This window comes from Neofelis nebulosa, chromosome 6, assembly GCF_028018385.1.
Source record: "Neofelis nebulosa isolate mNeoNeb1 chromosome 6, mNeoNeb1.pri, whole genome shotgun sequence".
NCBI classification, from domain to species: domain Eukaryota; kingdom Metazoa; phylum Chordata; class Mammalia; order Carnivora; family Felidae; genus Neofelis; species Neofelis nebulosa.
Window position 1 is genome coordinate 144,261,676 of NC_080787.1, and position 15,806 is coordinate 144,277,481.

Consider the following 15,806-nt stretch of genomic DNA (forward strand, 5'->3'; position numbering starts at 1 on the left):
CTCTCTCTCTCTCTCCCTCTCTCAAAATAAATACATAAACATTTTTTAAAACAGAAAGTGGAGGGAGGTTTGCGCATTTGAAACATATCCTGAAGAGCTACCTTATAGTGTTGTTTACATCTTCTCTATCGTTGCTTTTCATGGGGAGGAGACGATTCGATATATATTGTTCTGGGAGCGGTGAGTCAGTCTCCGGTTATTAGTGACTTTTTATGCCTACTGTGGTTTCTGCTTCATGAAATTTCCCACTGTCATTTCCTGCATAAATATTCTTAATTATCACATCTTGTGTGAAGTATAGCCTTAAGCATTATAAAGTTTCATTTCTGTCATTATTAATGTTCTTTGGCCTGAATTCTACCTTGTCTGATGTTAATATTCTGACCTTTAATTCTATTTCTGTTTACATTTTCCTGGCATAACTTTATCTTTCTATTTAACTTTTCTTAATTGCATTTTAGGTGTCTCTTTGGATATAGCATAGAGTTGGGTGTGCTTGATAATCCACTCTGAATTTTTGTAATAGGTCAGTTCAGTTTATTTTTATTGACTCACATAACAGATATGTATGTGTTCTAGCCTGTAATATCAATTCATATTATGTTTGTATATGTGTATATATAATGTATATATAATATGTATATAATCAGGTACATATATATATGAATATATATGTGAATATATATATGAATATATATGTAGTACATACATATATATGAATATATATGTACTACATACATATATATGAATATGGATATTCATACATGCATATGAATTACATATGTAATTATGTACATTAATTATGTACATGTATTACACCATGTGATCTTTTTTTGTTTTCTATTATCAGTTATTTTTTTAATATTTCACAAGTTATCAGGCCACCTGGGTGGCTCAGTCGGTTAAGCATCTGGCTTCGGCTCAGGTCATGATCTTATGGTTCAAGAGTCTGAGCCCCACATCAGGCTCTGTGCTGACAGCTCAGAGCCTGGAGTCTGCTTCGGATTCTGTGTCTCCCTCTCTCTCTGCTCCTCTCCCACTAGTTCTCTCTCTCTCCCTCTCTCTCTCTCTCTCTCAAAAATAAATAAAAACATTAAAAAGTTTGATTCAAGCCATTGCCCAGGTGGGCAGTGGCACCTGCAGTAATGGCAGAATGTCTGTGACAATGAGGAACATCACTGCATCATGAGGGAACATAGAGTTCAGCAGCTAACTTGTTCTCTTTTTTGAAGAACCAAAGGAAGTGAAATGCTATGATTCTCAAAACCTGGTCCCCCACTTCCCCTGCTGCATACAGTCTCTTCCTCCTTTCTTGAGTTTTACACTCTCGCTTTCTTTCTAGCTCACCTTCACATTTCCATGACTGCTTTTGGAGGTTTTCCCTCAAAGGTTTACACACTGTGGCTTGGATTGCCTCGGTAAAGAACTCTTACAAAATGGTGTATAATAAACACCGCAAAGCCTTAGAAGGGAAACTGTTTTGATATTAGAGGAGTCAAATGGTAAAATCCTTGCTTGTAGAGGAACACGTTGATTCAGGTTTGGATGAAAGACCTCAGTGGGAAAGGCAGGTTAAAACCTATGCATATGGTGATCACATTTTTTGTAAATGTAAAAAGCGTAAGAATATATATTTACGTGTGAGAATATATATATATTGTGTTTGAGGAAGTGAAAAAAAAACCCTGGAAGAATATAGAGCAAAAAAAAAACCCCTGGAAGAATATAGAGCAAAAATGTGAATGTTAACCTCCAAGTGTTACAATTTAAAAAAGACCTGTTTTTCCTCCTTCATATTTTCTGTACTTCCTGAATTTCTAAAATAAGGATGAATTATTTATTAGGAAAAAAAACCTGTTTATATTTGTTGAAGAAAAAGGAACTCCAATGAACATATGTTACAAGTGTATAAAAATACACGTCTAACCCACCGCAGAGTTTAATGTCAGCCAGATCTCTCTAATACCCCTTCCAGGGAAATTTACTCACCGAAATACCAAAACATTATTATTCTCCTGGGTGTAGTCTTAAGACATTAGGGTCTATCATCAGTGTGGACGTGTCCATAGATCTGTGTAATGGGGCAATATAAACATATTAGGGGAAATCATTAGAGTGAACATTCACAAAATGTGGATAAAAAACATATTTGAAAGTCAGAACCTCCCTCCAAAAAAAAAAAAAAAAAAAAGACTATATTCACCAAAATGCAAGGACCAATGAGACAAAGCACAATATTTCTTCACCCTACCCCTGTGTCAGTCAACTGGAGTGTAACACAGGGCATAAGTACCAAGTATCAATCTGCCTCAGGCTAATGCCGCTAAAAGACAAAAATTGTCTTTGTCAGCACACTGCCAAATTCAAAGAGTAAGAAATTATTAACACAGGGAAAATTCGAGGGTCGTCTATTGATTCATAAAAAAAAAAAATTTTTTTCGCAGAAGCGGGCCTAAAGCAAAGCTTGGAAAACAAGAAGTTCGGGGGCCTATGAAATTGGAAATTGAAGTTAATCTGAGAATACCAACAAGACGGAGAATCGAGAATGCCAAGACCGAGCCCGGCCACCTGACCCCCCTGCTAGGTTGCCGGTGCGGTCTCGAGATGTTCAGTGCTAGGGGGATTTGGAGGGAAGAGAGAAAAAGATACAGGAATGATTTATATTTATTTCCAAAGTATAACATTGAAAAAAGAATATCAAACCCTGTCTGTTGGCCCTGGTCCATTTGAGTCCAGGTTGAAAGAATTCTTCCTACTTATTGATTTGGGAGGGGTGAAGGAAAGTGTTACAGGAGGGATTAGAATAGAAAAAGATAAGAGCAACTGATATGAGTCTGATTTACAGATCATAGTGCCAATTAGAAAGCAAAGTATTGATTTTCCAGAGTTTTCTTTACCTGTGATCTCCCTTCAAATAAAGGGGAGGGGGCAAATTCACCTGTTCTAAATGACACGATTGAACAAAATTACAATCAAATGGCCATTCATTCATTCATCCAACAAGTATACATTGAAGCAATGCCACAGGTCCAGCAATATGCTAAGGATGTGAGAGGGTCCAAGCATTTACTTTCAGTTCAGGAAGAAGCTAATTAAAGACAGCATTTCTATAAATATCACTTTTCTATTTTTTTTTCAGTATTATTGAACCACAATTGACACAGAACACATATAAGTTTAAGATGTACAGCATAATGACTCAATTTACATATGTTGCAAAATAATTACCACGCTAAGTGTTTACTTAACGTCCATCACCTCATATAACTACCAAAAATATGCTGTTTTCTTTGTGATGAAAGCTTTTAGGCTCTACCCTCTAGGCAGCTTAAAAACATACAGTACAGCCATCTTAACTACAGTCGAGTGCTATATATTACATCCCCAGTACTCATTTATCTTATAACTGGACGTATAGTATCTGTGATATGTATCTTTGTATTCCAAAACCCACCCAGTAGCGAAACATTTTTAAAGCTTCTATAATATGCTAGGTTCTGTGCCTCGATATACAGAGATAAATAACAAAACCCGACTTTTGTCTTCTAGGATATAATAATCCAGCACAGATTCAGATATGTTAACAATCAAATAAGCAAACAAATAAAACAGAGACCTCCAGATTTCCTAATATGACATTGTAGATTCAACCACCATCCCTCAATTACAAACATGTTGAAATAGTAGATGGGATGAAACAAATGAAAAACAAAAAAAAAAAGGAAAAAAATCAACTCAAAAGAAAGAGAGTTCTCTGGATGCCAACGATTATTGAACTTAAGTTCTTTTCTAATATAAACAGAAAATTTATAATAACTAAGCATAAATTTGCCTTAAAACCCATGTCAAAGAAACTAATGGGATTTTTAAATTCTGTTTTGTTTTTTCTTTGGTATCTCAATGAGAAAATTCAGAACTCTAAAATCTAGAGAGGATTAAAAATGAGTTCTTATATAAAGGTTGTTTATATTCACCAGGTCTCTTTTTTATCTCCCATAAATGTAAACAACCATGTTTCTCTAGTAAAAACTAAGACATATTTACATTTCAAAATCAGAAGAAACGGAAACATGCAAATACATAAAAAGAGCCTTTTTAAATTCCAGCAGTTAGGGATAACTGCTATTAACACTTTGATATATAATCTTCCAGACTTTTTTTCTTTGTATTCACTCCCCAAAACACAATAGGAGCATACACATATATTTATACATTTCTTATATTTACAAATCTTAGTTTCGTGTAGACCACCACCTATTAAAATTAGAAACCAAACACTATGTATTTAGAATTTTAAAGTTACTATTAGAATTTTAAAGTTACTATTAAATTATGTGTGCGTTTCTGAAAAAAATCATAATGCAAAGTTTATAAATATCTGAAGCAGAACAACAACAAAGATAATAAAACTCATATCATAACTTCAAATCAAAAGTTGTAGGCTGCAGCTAAAGCTGTACTTGAAGGGAAGTATTAGTCTAATATTAGTAAAGAAAATACTATAGAAATGCAATGAACTAGACATTCAAATTAAGAAGTTAGAAAACTAACCACTGAGTAAACTCAAAAGAAACTTGAAAGGAGGAAATAAAAAATTAATAACAACAAAGTAGAAACTAATAATTTATCTGAAGGGTCAGTAAAAAAAATTATTTGAAAAGACTATTAAAATTAACCATCTATGGGTAACACTAATTAGGAAGAAAAAATGGATGTCACAAATAAACACTATTAGAAATAAAAAGAAATAGTATCATATAAAGAAGGTTTCAACTCAACGATTGCAAAATTTTTAAGAAAAATATAGTCCCTATAATGCCAGTGTTCCTGGAAATAAAGAGATCAAGGCTTTTAACTTATTTCATATAGAATAAAATAATTTTGATAAAAATAGATGAAAAAATAATGAAAGAAGGGAATAGTGTGGGTAAATGTTTTCCATCAGTAGGGAAGCAAAAAGTCAAACTAAAATATTAGAAAACCATTACTTCCCACCCATTAGAATGGCCACTATCAAAAAAAATAGAAAATAACGAGTGTTGGTTAGGATATGCATCGTCTATAGACCACAATCATGATTATGTTGAACTGGCTGAGATAGAAACACATAGATCAACAGAAGAGAGAAGAAATATCAGAAAGAGCCAACTGATTTTTGACAAAGGTGTAAGACCAGGTGAACGGAAGAAAGACCATCTTTTCAACAAGTGATGTTGGAGCCATTGGATACCCTTCGGCTACTAATGAACCACAAATCTTTTGTGAAAATTAACTGAAAATTGATTATAAGTTTTTTTAACTTTTTTAGGTTTATTCATTTATCTTGAGAGACAGAGAGAGAGAGAGAGAGAGAACACGAGCGGGAAAGGGGCAAGAGAAAGGGAAAGAGAATTCCAGGCAGGCTCTGCTCCATCAGCACAGAGTCCCGTGCAAGGCTCGAACTCACGAAGCCATGAGATCATGACCTGAGCCGAAATCAAGAGTCAGACGCTTAACCGAGCCACCCAGACTCCCCAAAATTGATTATAAACTTAAGTGTAAAACCATAGAACTTTCAGAAGAAAACATGAGATACAATATTTGGGACCTAGGACTGTTTAAGAGTTCTTAGACATAATACCATAATGTGCAACCCATAGAAGAAAAAAAAAATCACTAAGTTGTGGTTCATCAAAATTAAAAACTATTGTTTTTAGGAAGGCCCATTTAGGAAGAGGAAAAGACAAGCTACAAACCAGAAGAATATTTTTGCAAACCACATGTGTGACCAAGGACTCACCTCTACAATGTATAAAAACTCTTAAAACCAAATAGCAAAACTAGCAACCCAATTAGAAAAGGGGCAAATCACATGAAGTGACATTTCACCTGAGAGGATATATGAATGGTGAAGAAGCGCAAGAAAAGGTGTTCAACATCACGGGGCATTAAGACAAAGCAAAGTAGAACTGTGACGTGCTTTCATTACGCACCTATCGGAAAAGCTAAAATAAAATGATGACAACACTAGATGCTGGCGAGGCTGCAGAGGCACTGGATCGCTCAAAAATCAATACTGGGAATGCAAATGGCACAGCTACTCTGGAAAGTCAATTGGCAATTTCTGGAAAAACTAAAAGGTGCTGAGGCACCTGGGTGGCTCAGTTGGTTGAGTGTCCGACTTCAGCTCAGGTCACGATCTCGGGGTTGGTGAGTTTGAGCCTTGAGTCAGGCTCTGTGCTGACAGCTCAGAGCCTGGAGCTTGCTTCAGATTCTGTGTGTGTGTGTGTGTGCGTGTGTGTGTGTCCGCCCTCCCTCCCCCTTTCTCGCTCTCTCTCTCTCAAAAAAATAAACATTTAAACAAATTTTTAAAAATCTAAAATGTGCTTACAATCCAACCCAGCAGAGAAATAAAAACTTAAATGTTCACACACACACACACACACACACACACACACACCTGTATATGAATGTTCAACTGGTTCGCATCTGTGGAAATCACTTGGCTTCCCCTGATAATACAGCATTGCCACAGTAAAGCGGGAGCTACTCTGAACTCCAAATGTGGGTTCTGGTTTCACCTGACATTCCATGGCTCAAATGAGACGTGTCCATTCGGCAAATTTTGTCATCATAGGCAGAATTTACACAGGTCAAAATGGAAGATTCCGTTTACAAGAACTACAAGAAAAATTTGGGTTTAGCATGAGTGATGCTTGTAGAAATTTTTCCAAAAAAGAAACAGAGAATGAGACAGAAAATATATTTGGAGGGACAAAATGGCTCCTGTTCTTAGAGACTAACATCCCAATATATTGACACATTATCTTCCGAAAGAATTCCTCGTGGCTGCTACCAGTTAGGACAGTTGAGTATGAACTTTGGAAGTTTCGTCTAGGGGCAACACCATCCGAGGAGTTATGTTTGTCTCGCTGAAATGGTCAGAAATGTAACAGTGTGAGAGGGAGCAGAAGATTTAGCGAGCCTGCAGAATATTCCATTTATCCCACGTTCAAAGGCAATAGTCGAAAGGAAGCCAAGAAAATGTCTTTCTTCTGTGAGAATCCTATTGTTCATCACATTCTAATTATGAAATTTGAACTTAAAAAGAATGAAAGGGAAGCTGCATCAGCAGCATAAAGTGTATCTTCTCTGGAAATAGTTCTTAACGATTTAAATGGCAGACTCATGTACCCTAGACTGACCCAATAGTTAAAGCAATATTCTGTAATACTCAAAACAGTCTGCAAAGCTGCATTTCTTGATTCATTCGTGTTCCAGACAAATTATAAGACTGTGTGGCAGAGAGAGAAAACACTGCTAATCTCTCATGACTGTTAGGTGGTTTACTGAAATGCAATTGTGAAAACAAATTTTGCAGGTACAGAAAAAAAAATACATTGTGCCGTTTCCTCAACGGAAAATGAATTCATTTATTCCTTAATCACAGAAAAGAAAAAGCTCTCCAAATTGAACGAAAGGAAATGTGGGGAATTTCTACAAAAGAGAATTTAGAAATAAAATGAAAAAAGACTTTAAGAATGCCTTCATTCCTTCAGAGGACCACAAGGCAGTTCACAGCACCAGTGGCCTCAGCAATCTAGAATTAATACTTATATTTGGAAAATCAACATGCTTGGAAATCTGAAAAGAGGAAAGCTACGTGAAATGAGATCATCTTGGGTAATCACATATCTATAATATTCACTCCACTCAGGCACACTCAGACATATGGTAAAGACATAACTGTCTCTACTTGAAGCTGAGATTTTTTTTTTTTCAATAAATGAAACCCCAACCACAAAAGCAGTTGACAATGTGAAATTACAAAAAAGCTGTCAGAAGGACTGTGTGGGAAGCACGAGTGGTAGGAATCTGAGAAGCTTTTTAAATGGATTCAGAGCCCTTTCTCCTTTTCCAGTAATTGAATTTGGCACCAATGTTCTTTGGATGCTAGGGCTGTACAGGGTATTTTCCCATCCACATCTAGGCTAAATTGGAGATGGTGACCTCTGATAGACTAGAGCAATCCAGGAAGTAATAGAAACCTCACTTCATAGAAACTGGTGACAGGTTGGGATTAAATGCTGGGCTGGCCAGGAACAGTCAAATTCCTTTTCAGGGAGCCCATAGGCTTCCAAAGGAATGGAGATTTAAAAAAAAAAAAAAAAATTCTATAAATGCTTCTTTTCCAACTTGCTCTAACTGAATTGAAAATTACAATCTAAGATCACCTCAGATCTGGGACACAGACAAGACTTAAATCCAAATGAGATGTCCTAAGTTCCTATATTCAACACCTTTTTACTGAGTTCAGTGACAGTGGATAAGGATTGGGGCATGCAGACAGAAGTTTGTGTACAAGGATGTCCCTTGCACTGTTGTTTAAAATAGTGGGGGGGAGGGGCGCCTGGGTGGCTCAGTCGTTAAGGGGCCGACTTCGGCTCAGGTCATGATCTCGCGGTCCGTGAGTTCGAGCCCTGGGTCGGGCTCTGTGCTGACAGCTCAGAGCCTGGAGCCTGTTTCAGATTCTGTGTCTCCCTCTCTCTGACCCTCCCCCATTCATGCTCTGTCTCTCTCTGTCTCAAAAATAAATAAACGTTAAATAAATAAATAAATAAATAAATAAATAAATAAATAAAAATAAAATAGTGGGGGGAAAGAAAACCCCAAGTATTTGAGAACAAGGAATTGGTTAAGCCAAGCTACATCATAAAATCGAAAGTTATACAGTCATTAAGAAGAATCCTTTTAGGGCGCTGGGTGGCTCGGTCGGTTAAGCTTCCAACTTTGGCTCAGGTCATGATCTCGCAGTTCATGAGTTCGAACCCCACATGGGGCTCTGCACTGACCGTGCAGAGCCTGCCTGGGATTCTCTCTCTCGCCCTCCCTCTCTGCCCCTTCCCCACTTGTGCACTCTCTCTCTCAAAATAAATACATAAACTTAAAAAATAATAATACTTTTAAGGAATACTTAATTACATTCTCAATCTATGCTATGCATAGAAAGGATCTATACATATATCCACATAGGCATAGAATAAAAAATTGGAAATGATCGAATATCGCTGGGAAATAATATTACAAATGGTTTTTGTTTTTTATATTCTTTTGCTAATTGCACGCTTAAAGTAGCACAATGAATATTACCACTTTATAACCAGACAGTCGAAAAACGGCAGCTAAGAAAGTGCAAATGTGATTACAGTCCCTCTTAACCACTAAAATTTCATTGTATTTACTTGCTTATTAATTGCTAATTCATGCGTTGAGCAAGAATTTATTAAAAACATGGTGTTAGGACTTCTGAGACACAAGGCCTAGAGAGTACATAGCTGTATAACTCCCCTCCCAAAAATTCACAGGAGAGAATAAAGGAACAAAGAGAATGAAATTTCATCTGTTATAAAACCAGGGAAATGACAGAAACCTGTGCAACAAACTCTGAAAAATACACATAAACTATCATGAAGTTTGCCTGTTAAAGGAGTAGCTCAGTTCCCCTAACCATTTCTTTCAAAAATGTATTGGTTGAAAAAAAAAAACGTATTGGTTGAATAACTTTTGATACATTCATATTATTAGAAAGAATGATTTAGCTGGATTCAAATTGACTTACAGAGATATGGCACTAAATAATAAAGGAAAAATACCAAAAAGTATATGAATATAGATACGGAATAGGTAAATATGTACCTATACACTTATTATTTTAAATTGTATATGCCCATCAATAAATATACACATCTACAAATAACTATATGTAGATATAGATCCAGTTTTATAAAACAATGACTTTTGAACTATGTAAGATAGAGATTATCTATGCACCAGAAAAAAGAAAAAGGCTCCATGGACATCGAAAAACAATACGAAGGAATTGGCTCTCACAAAGATGGTAACGTTAATAAAAGACGAGAGCTATTTGGGTGTCAAGTATAATAGTCAAAATTGTTGAAAAATCATACACATAAATTTCTCCTTCTGGCCATGACAGTGTCACTGGTACAAAACTTGCTTTCCCAACAATTATAAAACTGGACAAAATATATGAGTGTGCTGCTTTCAGGCATTGACAACCAGGCAGCACGGGAGGTAATCCTTGCGAGAAGGGACACAGATGAGGGACGCCCGACAGTTGTTCCGTGAATGTCCTGATTTCCTGCCTGCTGGTATTTTCTGCCACAAATCAGGAAGGTGAAGCCCAGCAGAGTAGCAGTCTTGCTGAGTGGAGGCAGATACTGGAGTCCCAGGCTGCAGAAACGGGGAATGTTAAGAGCAGAGTACACAAGAAGAGAGTTGTATGGGGTGGGAGTGCCAGAACGGTGCACGGACTCACAAGACAGCAAGGCTGGGGTTGGGCAGATGGTGTGGAAGGGTGAGATTCTGCAGGCCCAGGCAGAGATGGCCTGCTACCGGGATAAGGGCTAATCAATGATGCTTGTGGCTTTGGGCTTTTAGGAGACACTGGAGCCCCATCCTAATAGTAATCAAGAGTCTACACTGAGGAAAGCGGGCATTTGGTTCACAATAACCATATGCTAGAGTAAGAGGCACACCTGAGAATTTGGTCCAAAACTGAAAGAGACCAATCTTTACAAAAGTAAAAACAATCCTGATAGGATCAATGTGATTTGACAGGATTTAAATGTCAACATGTTTTATAACAAGACACCATACCCATACTTCCTACAACAGATCATCCACAGTGTCCAGCATATACTCCAAAATTTTCAGGAATGCAAAGAAACATGGCCCCCAGGCAAAAGAAAAATTAGTTAATAGTAACAGGTCCTCATATGGCCCAGATGTTTGCAAATAAAAATAGCAAATAGACAGCAAATAAAATTTTACAACAGCAATACTAAATATGTTTAAGGTCTTAAAGGAAAATATGGCCATAATGAATAAAAGGATGGAGAAATTATCAGAGAAGTACTATAAAAAGGAATCAAATAGAAATTTAATAACTGAAATGTACAATATCTGTGAAGAAATATTCACTGGTTGACAGGAGCAGAGGAAAGAGTTTGTGAACCTGAAAACAGATCAATAAAATTTATCCAATCTTAAGGACATAAAGGGAAAAAAAATGAAAATAAAATGAACAGCACTTCAATAACCTGTAAGAGAATAGTAAGAGAAAAGAGAATATGAGGCATAACAGAAATTTCAAGAAATTATAGCAGAGAATTTTCCATATTAGCTGAAAAAAAGATCAACCTATGGTTCCAAGAAACTAGCAAATTGCCAATAGGGAAAGCACAAAGAAAACCACACCTAGGGGGGCGCCTGGGTGGCGCAGTCGGTTAAGCGTCCGACTTCAGCCAGGTCACGATCTCGCGGTCCGTGAGTTCGAGCCCCGCATCAGGCTCTGGGCCGATGGCTCAGAGCCTGGAGCCTGCTTCCGATTCTGTGTCTCCCTCTCTATCTGCCCCTCCCCCGTTCATGCTCTGTCTCTCTCTGTCCCAAAAATAAATAAAAAACGTTGAAAAAAAAAAAAAAAGAAAACCACACCTAGGCAGATCCTAATAAAATTGCTAAACCCTGAAGATAAAGGGAAAATCCTAAAAGTATCCAGATAATAATCATATATTATATATAAGGTAATAGAAGTATAAATAACTGGTAATGTCTGTTCAGAAACAATAGAATCCATAAAAAATGGAATGACATCGCTAAAGTACTGAACAAAAACCAAATGTCATCCAAGAATTTTATATCCAGAGAAAATATCCTCCAAAAATAAAGATAAAAGACATTTTTAGATAATAAAAACTGAGAAAGTTTGTCACCAAAAAAAAATCTTTACTAGGAAAACTCTAAAAGAAGTTCCTCAGGCTGGAGGAAAAGTGATACCAGATGGAAATTCAGATCTACAGAAAGAAATGAAGAGCCCTGAAAATGATAAATGTGAGAGTGTATACAGGAAACATTTAGGGGCGCCTGGGTGGCTCAGTGGGTTGAACATCTGACTCTTGATTTCAGCTGAAGTCATGATCTCACGGTTTCATGAGTTCAAGCTCCATGTCAGTTCTCTGCACTGACTCCATGGAGCCTGCACAGAATTCCCCCTCTCTTCTTGCCCCTCTCCCCACCTGTGCTCTCTCTCGCAAAACAAATAAACTCTATAAGTAAGTAAGTAAGAAATAAATAAATAAATAAATAAATAAATAAAATGAAGCAGAACATTTAATTTTTCCTTTAACATCTATAAAATCATATAAATCCTTTTTTTAATTTTTTAATGTTTATTTATTTTTGAGAGAGAGAGAGAGAGACAGAGTGCAAGCAGGGGTGGGTCAGAGAGAGAGAAGACACAGAATCCGAGGCAGGCTCCAGGCTCTGAGCTGTCAGCACAGAGCCTGACGTGGGGATCGAACTCACAGACTGTGAAATCATGACTTGAGCTGAAGTCGGATGCTCAACTGACTGAACCACTCAGGCACCCCTAAAATCGTATAAACCTTTAAAGCAAAAACTATACTGACTAAGGATTTTAAATGTGTAAAGGCACTAGATATGACAACCAGAGCACAAAGTCTGAATTTAATTTTTAATTTCATTTTATTCATTTATTCTATTCATTTATTTTAAATGAATGAATGAATTCATCTATTCATTTATTTAATGAATCAATATAAATGAATGAATTCGTCTATTCATTTATTTTATTTTATTCATTTAATTTTATTCATTTTTGAGAGAAATAGAGCAAGAGTAGGGGAGGGTCAGAGAGAGAGGAAGACACAGAATCCAAAGCAGGTTCCAGGCTCTGGCCTGTCAGCACAGAGCCCAACACTGGGCTCAAACCCATGAACTATCAGATCATGACCTGAGCCAAAGTTGGGCACTTAACTGGCCCAGGCATCTCACAAAGTCTGAATTTTAAATAGAACTATGCTATTGCAATACTAAACTTCTGAAAAGGATAAAATGGTTACTCTAAAAAGACAGTGTCAAACCACGGATGCATATTGTAATTCTTGGAACAACCACTAAAAAATGAAGTATAGCTAAAACTCCAACAGAGAAATAATGATGGAATAATGAATTGTTTAATAATGTACCAGAAGACTCAGAAGGGTAAGTGAAACAAAAAAATTAACAGAAAAAATAGCAAATACTAGACTTAAGTCTATGTCAATAATCACTTTACATGTTAATGGACCAAATACTCCAAATGAAAGGAAAAGATTGTTGGACTGGATTATTTTTTAAAAAGCTATTTCCAACTATATGTTGTTTATAAGAAATGCTCTTTTTTAAAAGTTTATTTATTTTTGAGAGAGAGAGAGAGAGAGAGCGCACGCACAAGTGGGGGAGGGGCAGAGAGAGAGGGAATCAGAAGATCCGAAGCAGACTTTACACAAAAGCCCAATGTGGGGCTCAAACTCACAAGCCCCAAAATCATGGCCTGAGCTGAAGCTGGCCGCTTAACTGACTGAGCCACCCAGGTACCCAAGAAATGATCTTTTTTTTTTTTTTTAATTTTTTTTTAACGTTTATTTATTTTTGAGACAGAGAGAGACAGAGCATGAACGGGGGAGGGTCAGAGAGAGAGGGAGACACAGAATCTGAAACAGGCTCCAGGTTCTGAGCTGTCAGCACAGAGCCCGATGCAGGGCTCGAACTCACGGACCGCGAGATCATGACCTGAGCCAAAGTCGGCCGCTTAACCGACTGAGCCACCCAGGCGCCCCAAGAAATAATCTTTTAATACAAAGACACACAAGTTGAAAATTTTTGAATTGAAAAGGATATAGTTACCAGAGGAAGTATAAGAAAGCTGGGGTTAGTATATTAATATCAGATATAATGAACATCAAGACAAGGAAAATTGCCAGGGATTTATAAAAAAACCTACTTATTAATAACATAAGGATCAATTGTAAGGAATAAAAATCATAAATGTGAATGACCCTAATAATGGAGTTTTAAGATTCATTAAAAGAAAACTTGAAAGAACTAAAGGAAAAAAATAGGTGTATACACAACTAATAGTCGGAGATTTTTTTTTTTTAATTTTTTTTTTTCAACGTTTTTTATTTATTTTTGGGACAGAGAGAGACAGAGCATGAACGGGGGAGGGGCACAGAGAGAGGGAGACACAGAATCGGAAACAGGCTCCAGGCTCCGAGCCATCAGCCCAGAGCCCGACGCGGGGCTCGAACTCACGGACCGCGAGATCGTGACCTGGCTGAAGTCGGACGCTTAACCGACTGCGCCACCCAGGCGCCCCAATAGTCGGAGATTTTTAACACCATTTTACACAGTAATTGATAGAACAGCTAGGAAAAGTTCAGTAAAGATACAGAAGAATCCACATAATACTGCAAATCATCTTGACCTAATTCATACAGAAAAAAACATGGATTCAACAATTGCACATTCTTTTTGAGTGCACAGCGAACATATAGTTGGATCATAAGATAAGAGTGATACATTTTAAAGATTGAGATATCACAGAATAAGGTCTCTGACTAAAGTGAAGTTGAATTTTAGAAATAAATGATAAAATATCTACATAAGCCCAAATTACTTAAGTTAGGGAACAGGCCTCTGAATAATCCATAAGTCAAAAAAATTATGAGAAATTAGAAAATATTTAAAGTGAAGTATAATAAAAACACAACATATCAGTGTGTGTGGGATATAGCTAAAGCTGTGTCTAGAAAGAAATTTAAGACTCTGTATTTAAAAAGAAGAAAGATGAAAGTCACTTTCTAATAAGTTAGAAGAAAAATCAAGCCCAAAGTAGTTAAAAGAAAAAAAACCAATAAAAATAAGAATGGAAGTCAATGTAATAGAAAACAAATAGAGAAATTAACAAATCCAGAAATTGGTTCTTTTAAGTAACTAATAAAATTGGTAAATCTCTAACAAGATTGATCAAACAAAATAAGAGCAGAGATTGTGAAATAGAAGCCAGAATTTTAGAAAATTAGGTCAGAGCTTGGTTCTTTGAAAAGACTGATAGGTGGATAAAACTAGCAAGACTGATGAAAAAAAAGAAAACACAAATTATTAAAATTAGGATTGGGAAAGGGGTATCTCTCCATATCCTATAAGCATGAAAAAGCTACTAAGGAAATATTGTAAAAACCTTTATAACAATAAGATTGACAACACAGATGAAGTGAACAAATTCCTCAATAAACCATAAAATCTAAATATATTCTATTTATTTAAGGATTTTGATTTTTTAAACAAAATCTTCCACAATCGTTCAACGAAGGAAACTCCAGGCCCCGTTGGTTTTACTAGTGAATTCAAATATTAAGAAAGAAATAATGCCAATCTTACACAAAGTCTTTAAGAAAAGGAGGAGATACTTCTCATCTCACTTTATGAGAAATGAATAGAAGGGAACTTCCTCAACCTGAAAAGAACATTTTCCGAAAACTTGCAGCTAAACATCATATTTAATTGTGGAAGACTAAAAATATTTCTTCCCGAGACAAACAGACAAGAATGTCTTCTCTCACTAATCTTGTCCAATAACGTACCGAAGATTCTAACCAGTGCTAAAAGACCTAAAAACATTTGATAGGAAGAAATAAAATCGCATCTGTCTGCAGATGACTTGATTGTTTATGAGGCCCTCACAAACCAGATGCGAAAACTTGATAAAGAAATCACAAAATTAGAAGAGGATTACGACATAAAATCACTACAGTCCAATTTTTCTCATGTTCTCGCTTGATGTTCTCATGAACATATTCTCATGAACACAAATCCTCATGAAAATATTAATAAGCTGAATATAACAGCACAGAAAAAGGATACTACACCATGATCAAGTACAGTTTATCTCAGGAAGGCAA

The 15,806-nt window shown here is 36.4% G+C and overlaps 1 long non-coding RNA gene across 1 annotated transcript in view; it reads right to left on the reverse strand.

Annotated features, from left to right (window-relative positions):
* The window catches only part of LOC131515088 (uncharacterized), a 35,550-nt gene that overhangs the window by 2,009 nt on the left and 17,735 nt on the right, over positions 1-15,806 (reverse strand). The window contains exon 2 of the long non-coding RNA XR_009263428.1: positions 1,990-2,071. This is a non-coding gene — a long non-coding RNA (uncharacterized LOC131515088). The remainder of the gene's footprint in view (positions 1-1,989; positions 2,072-15,806) is intronic.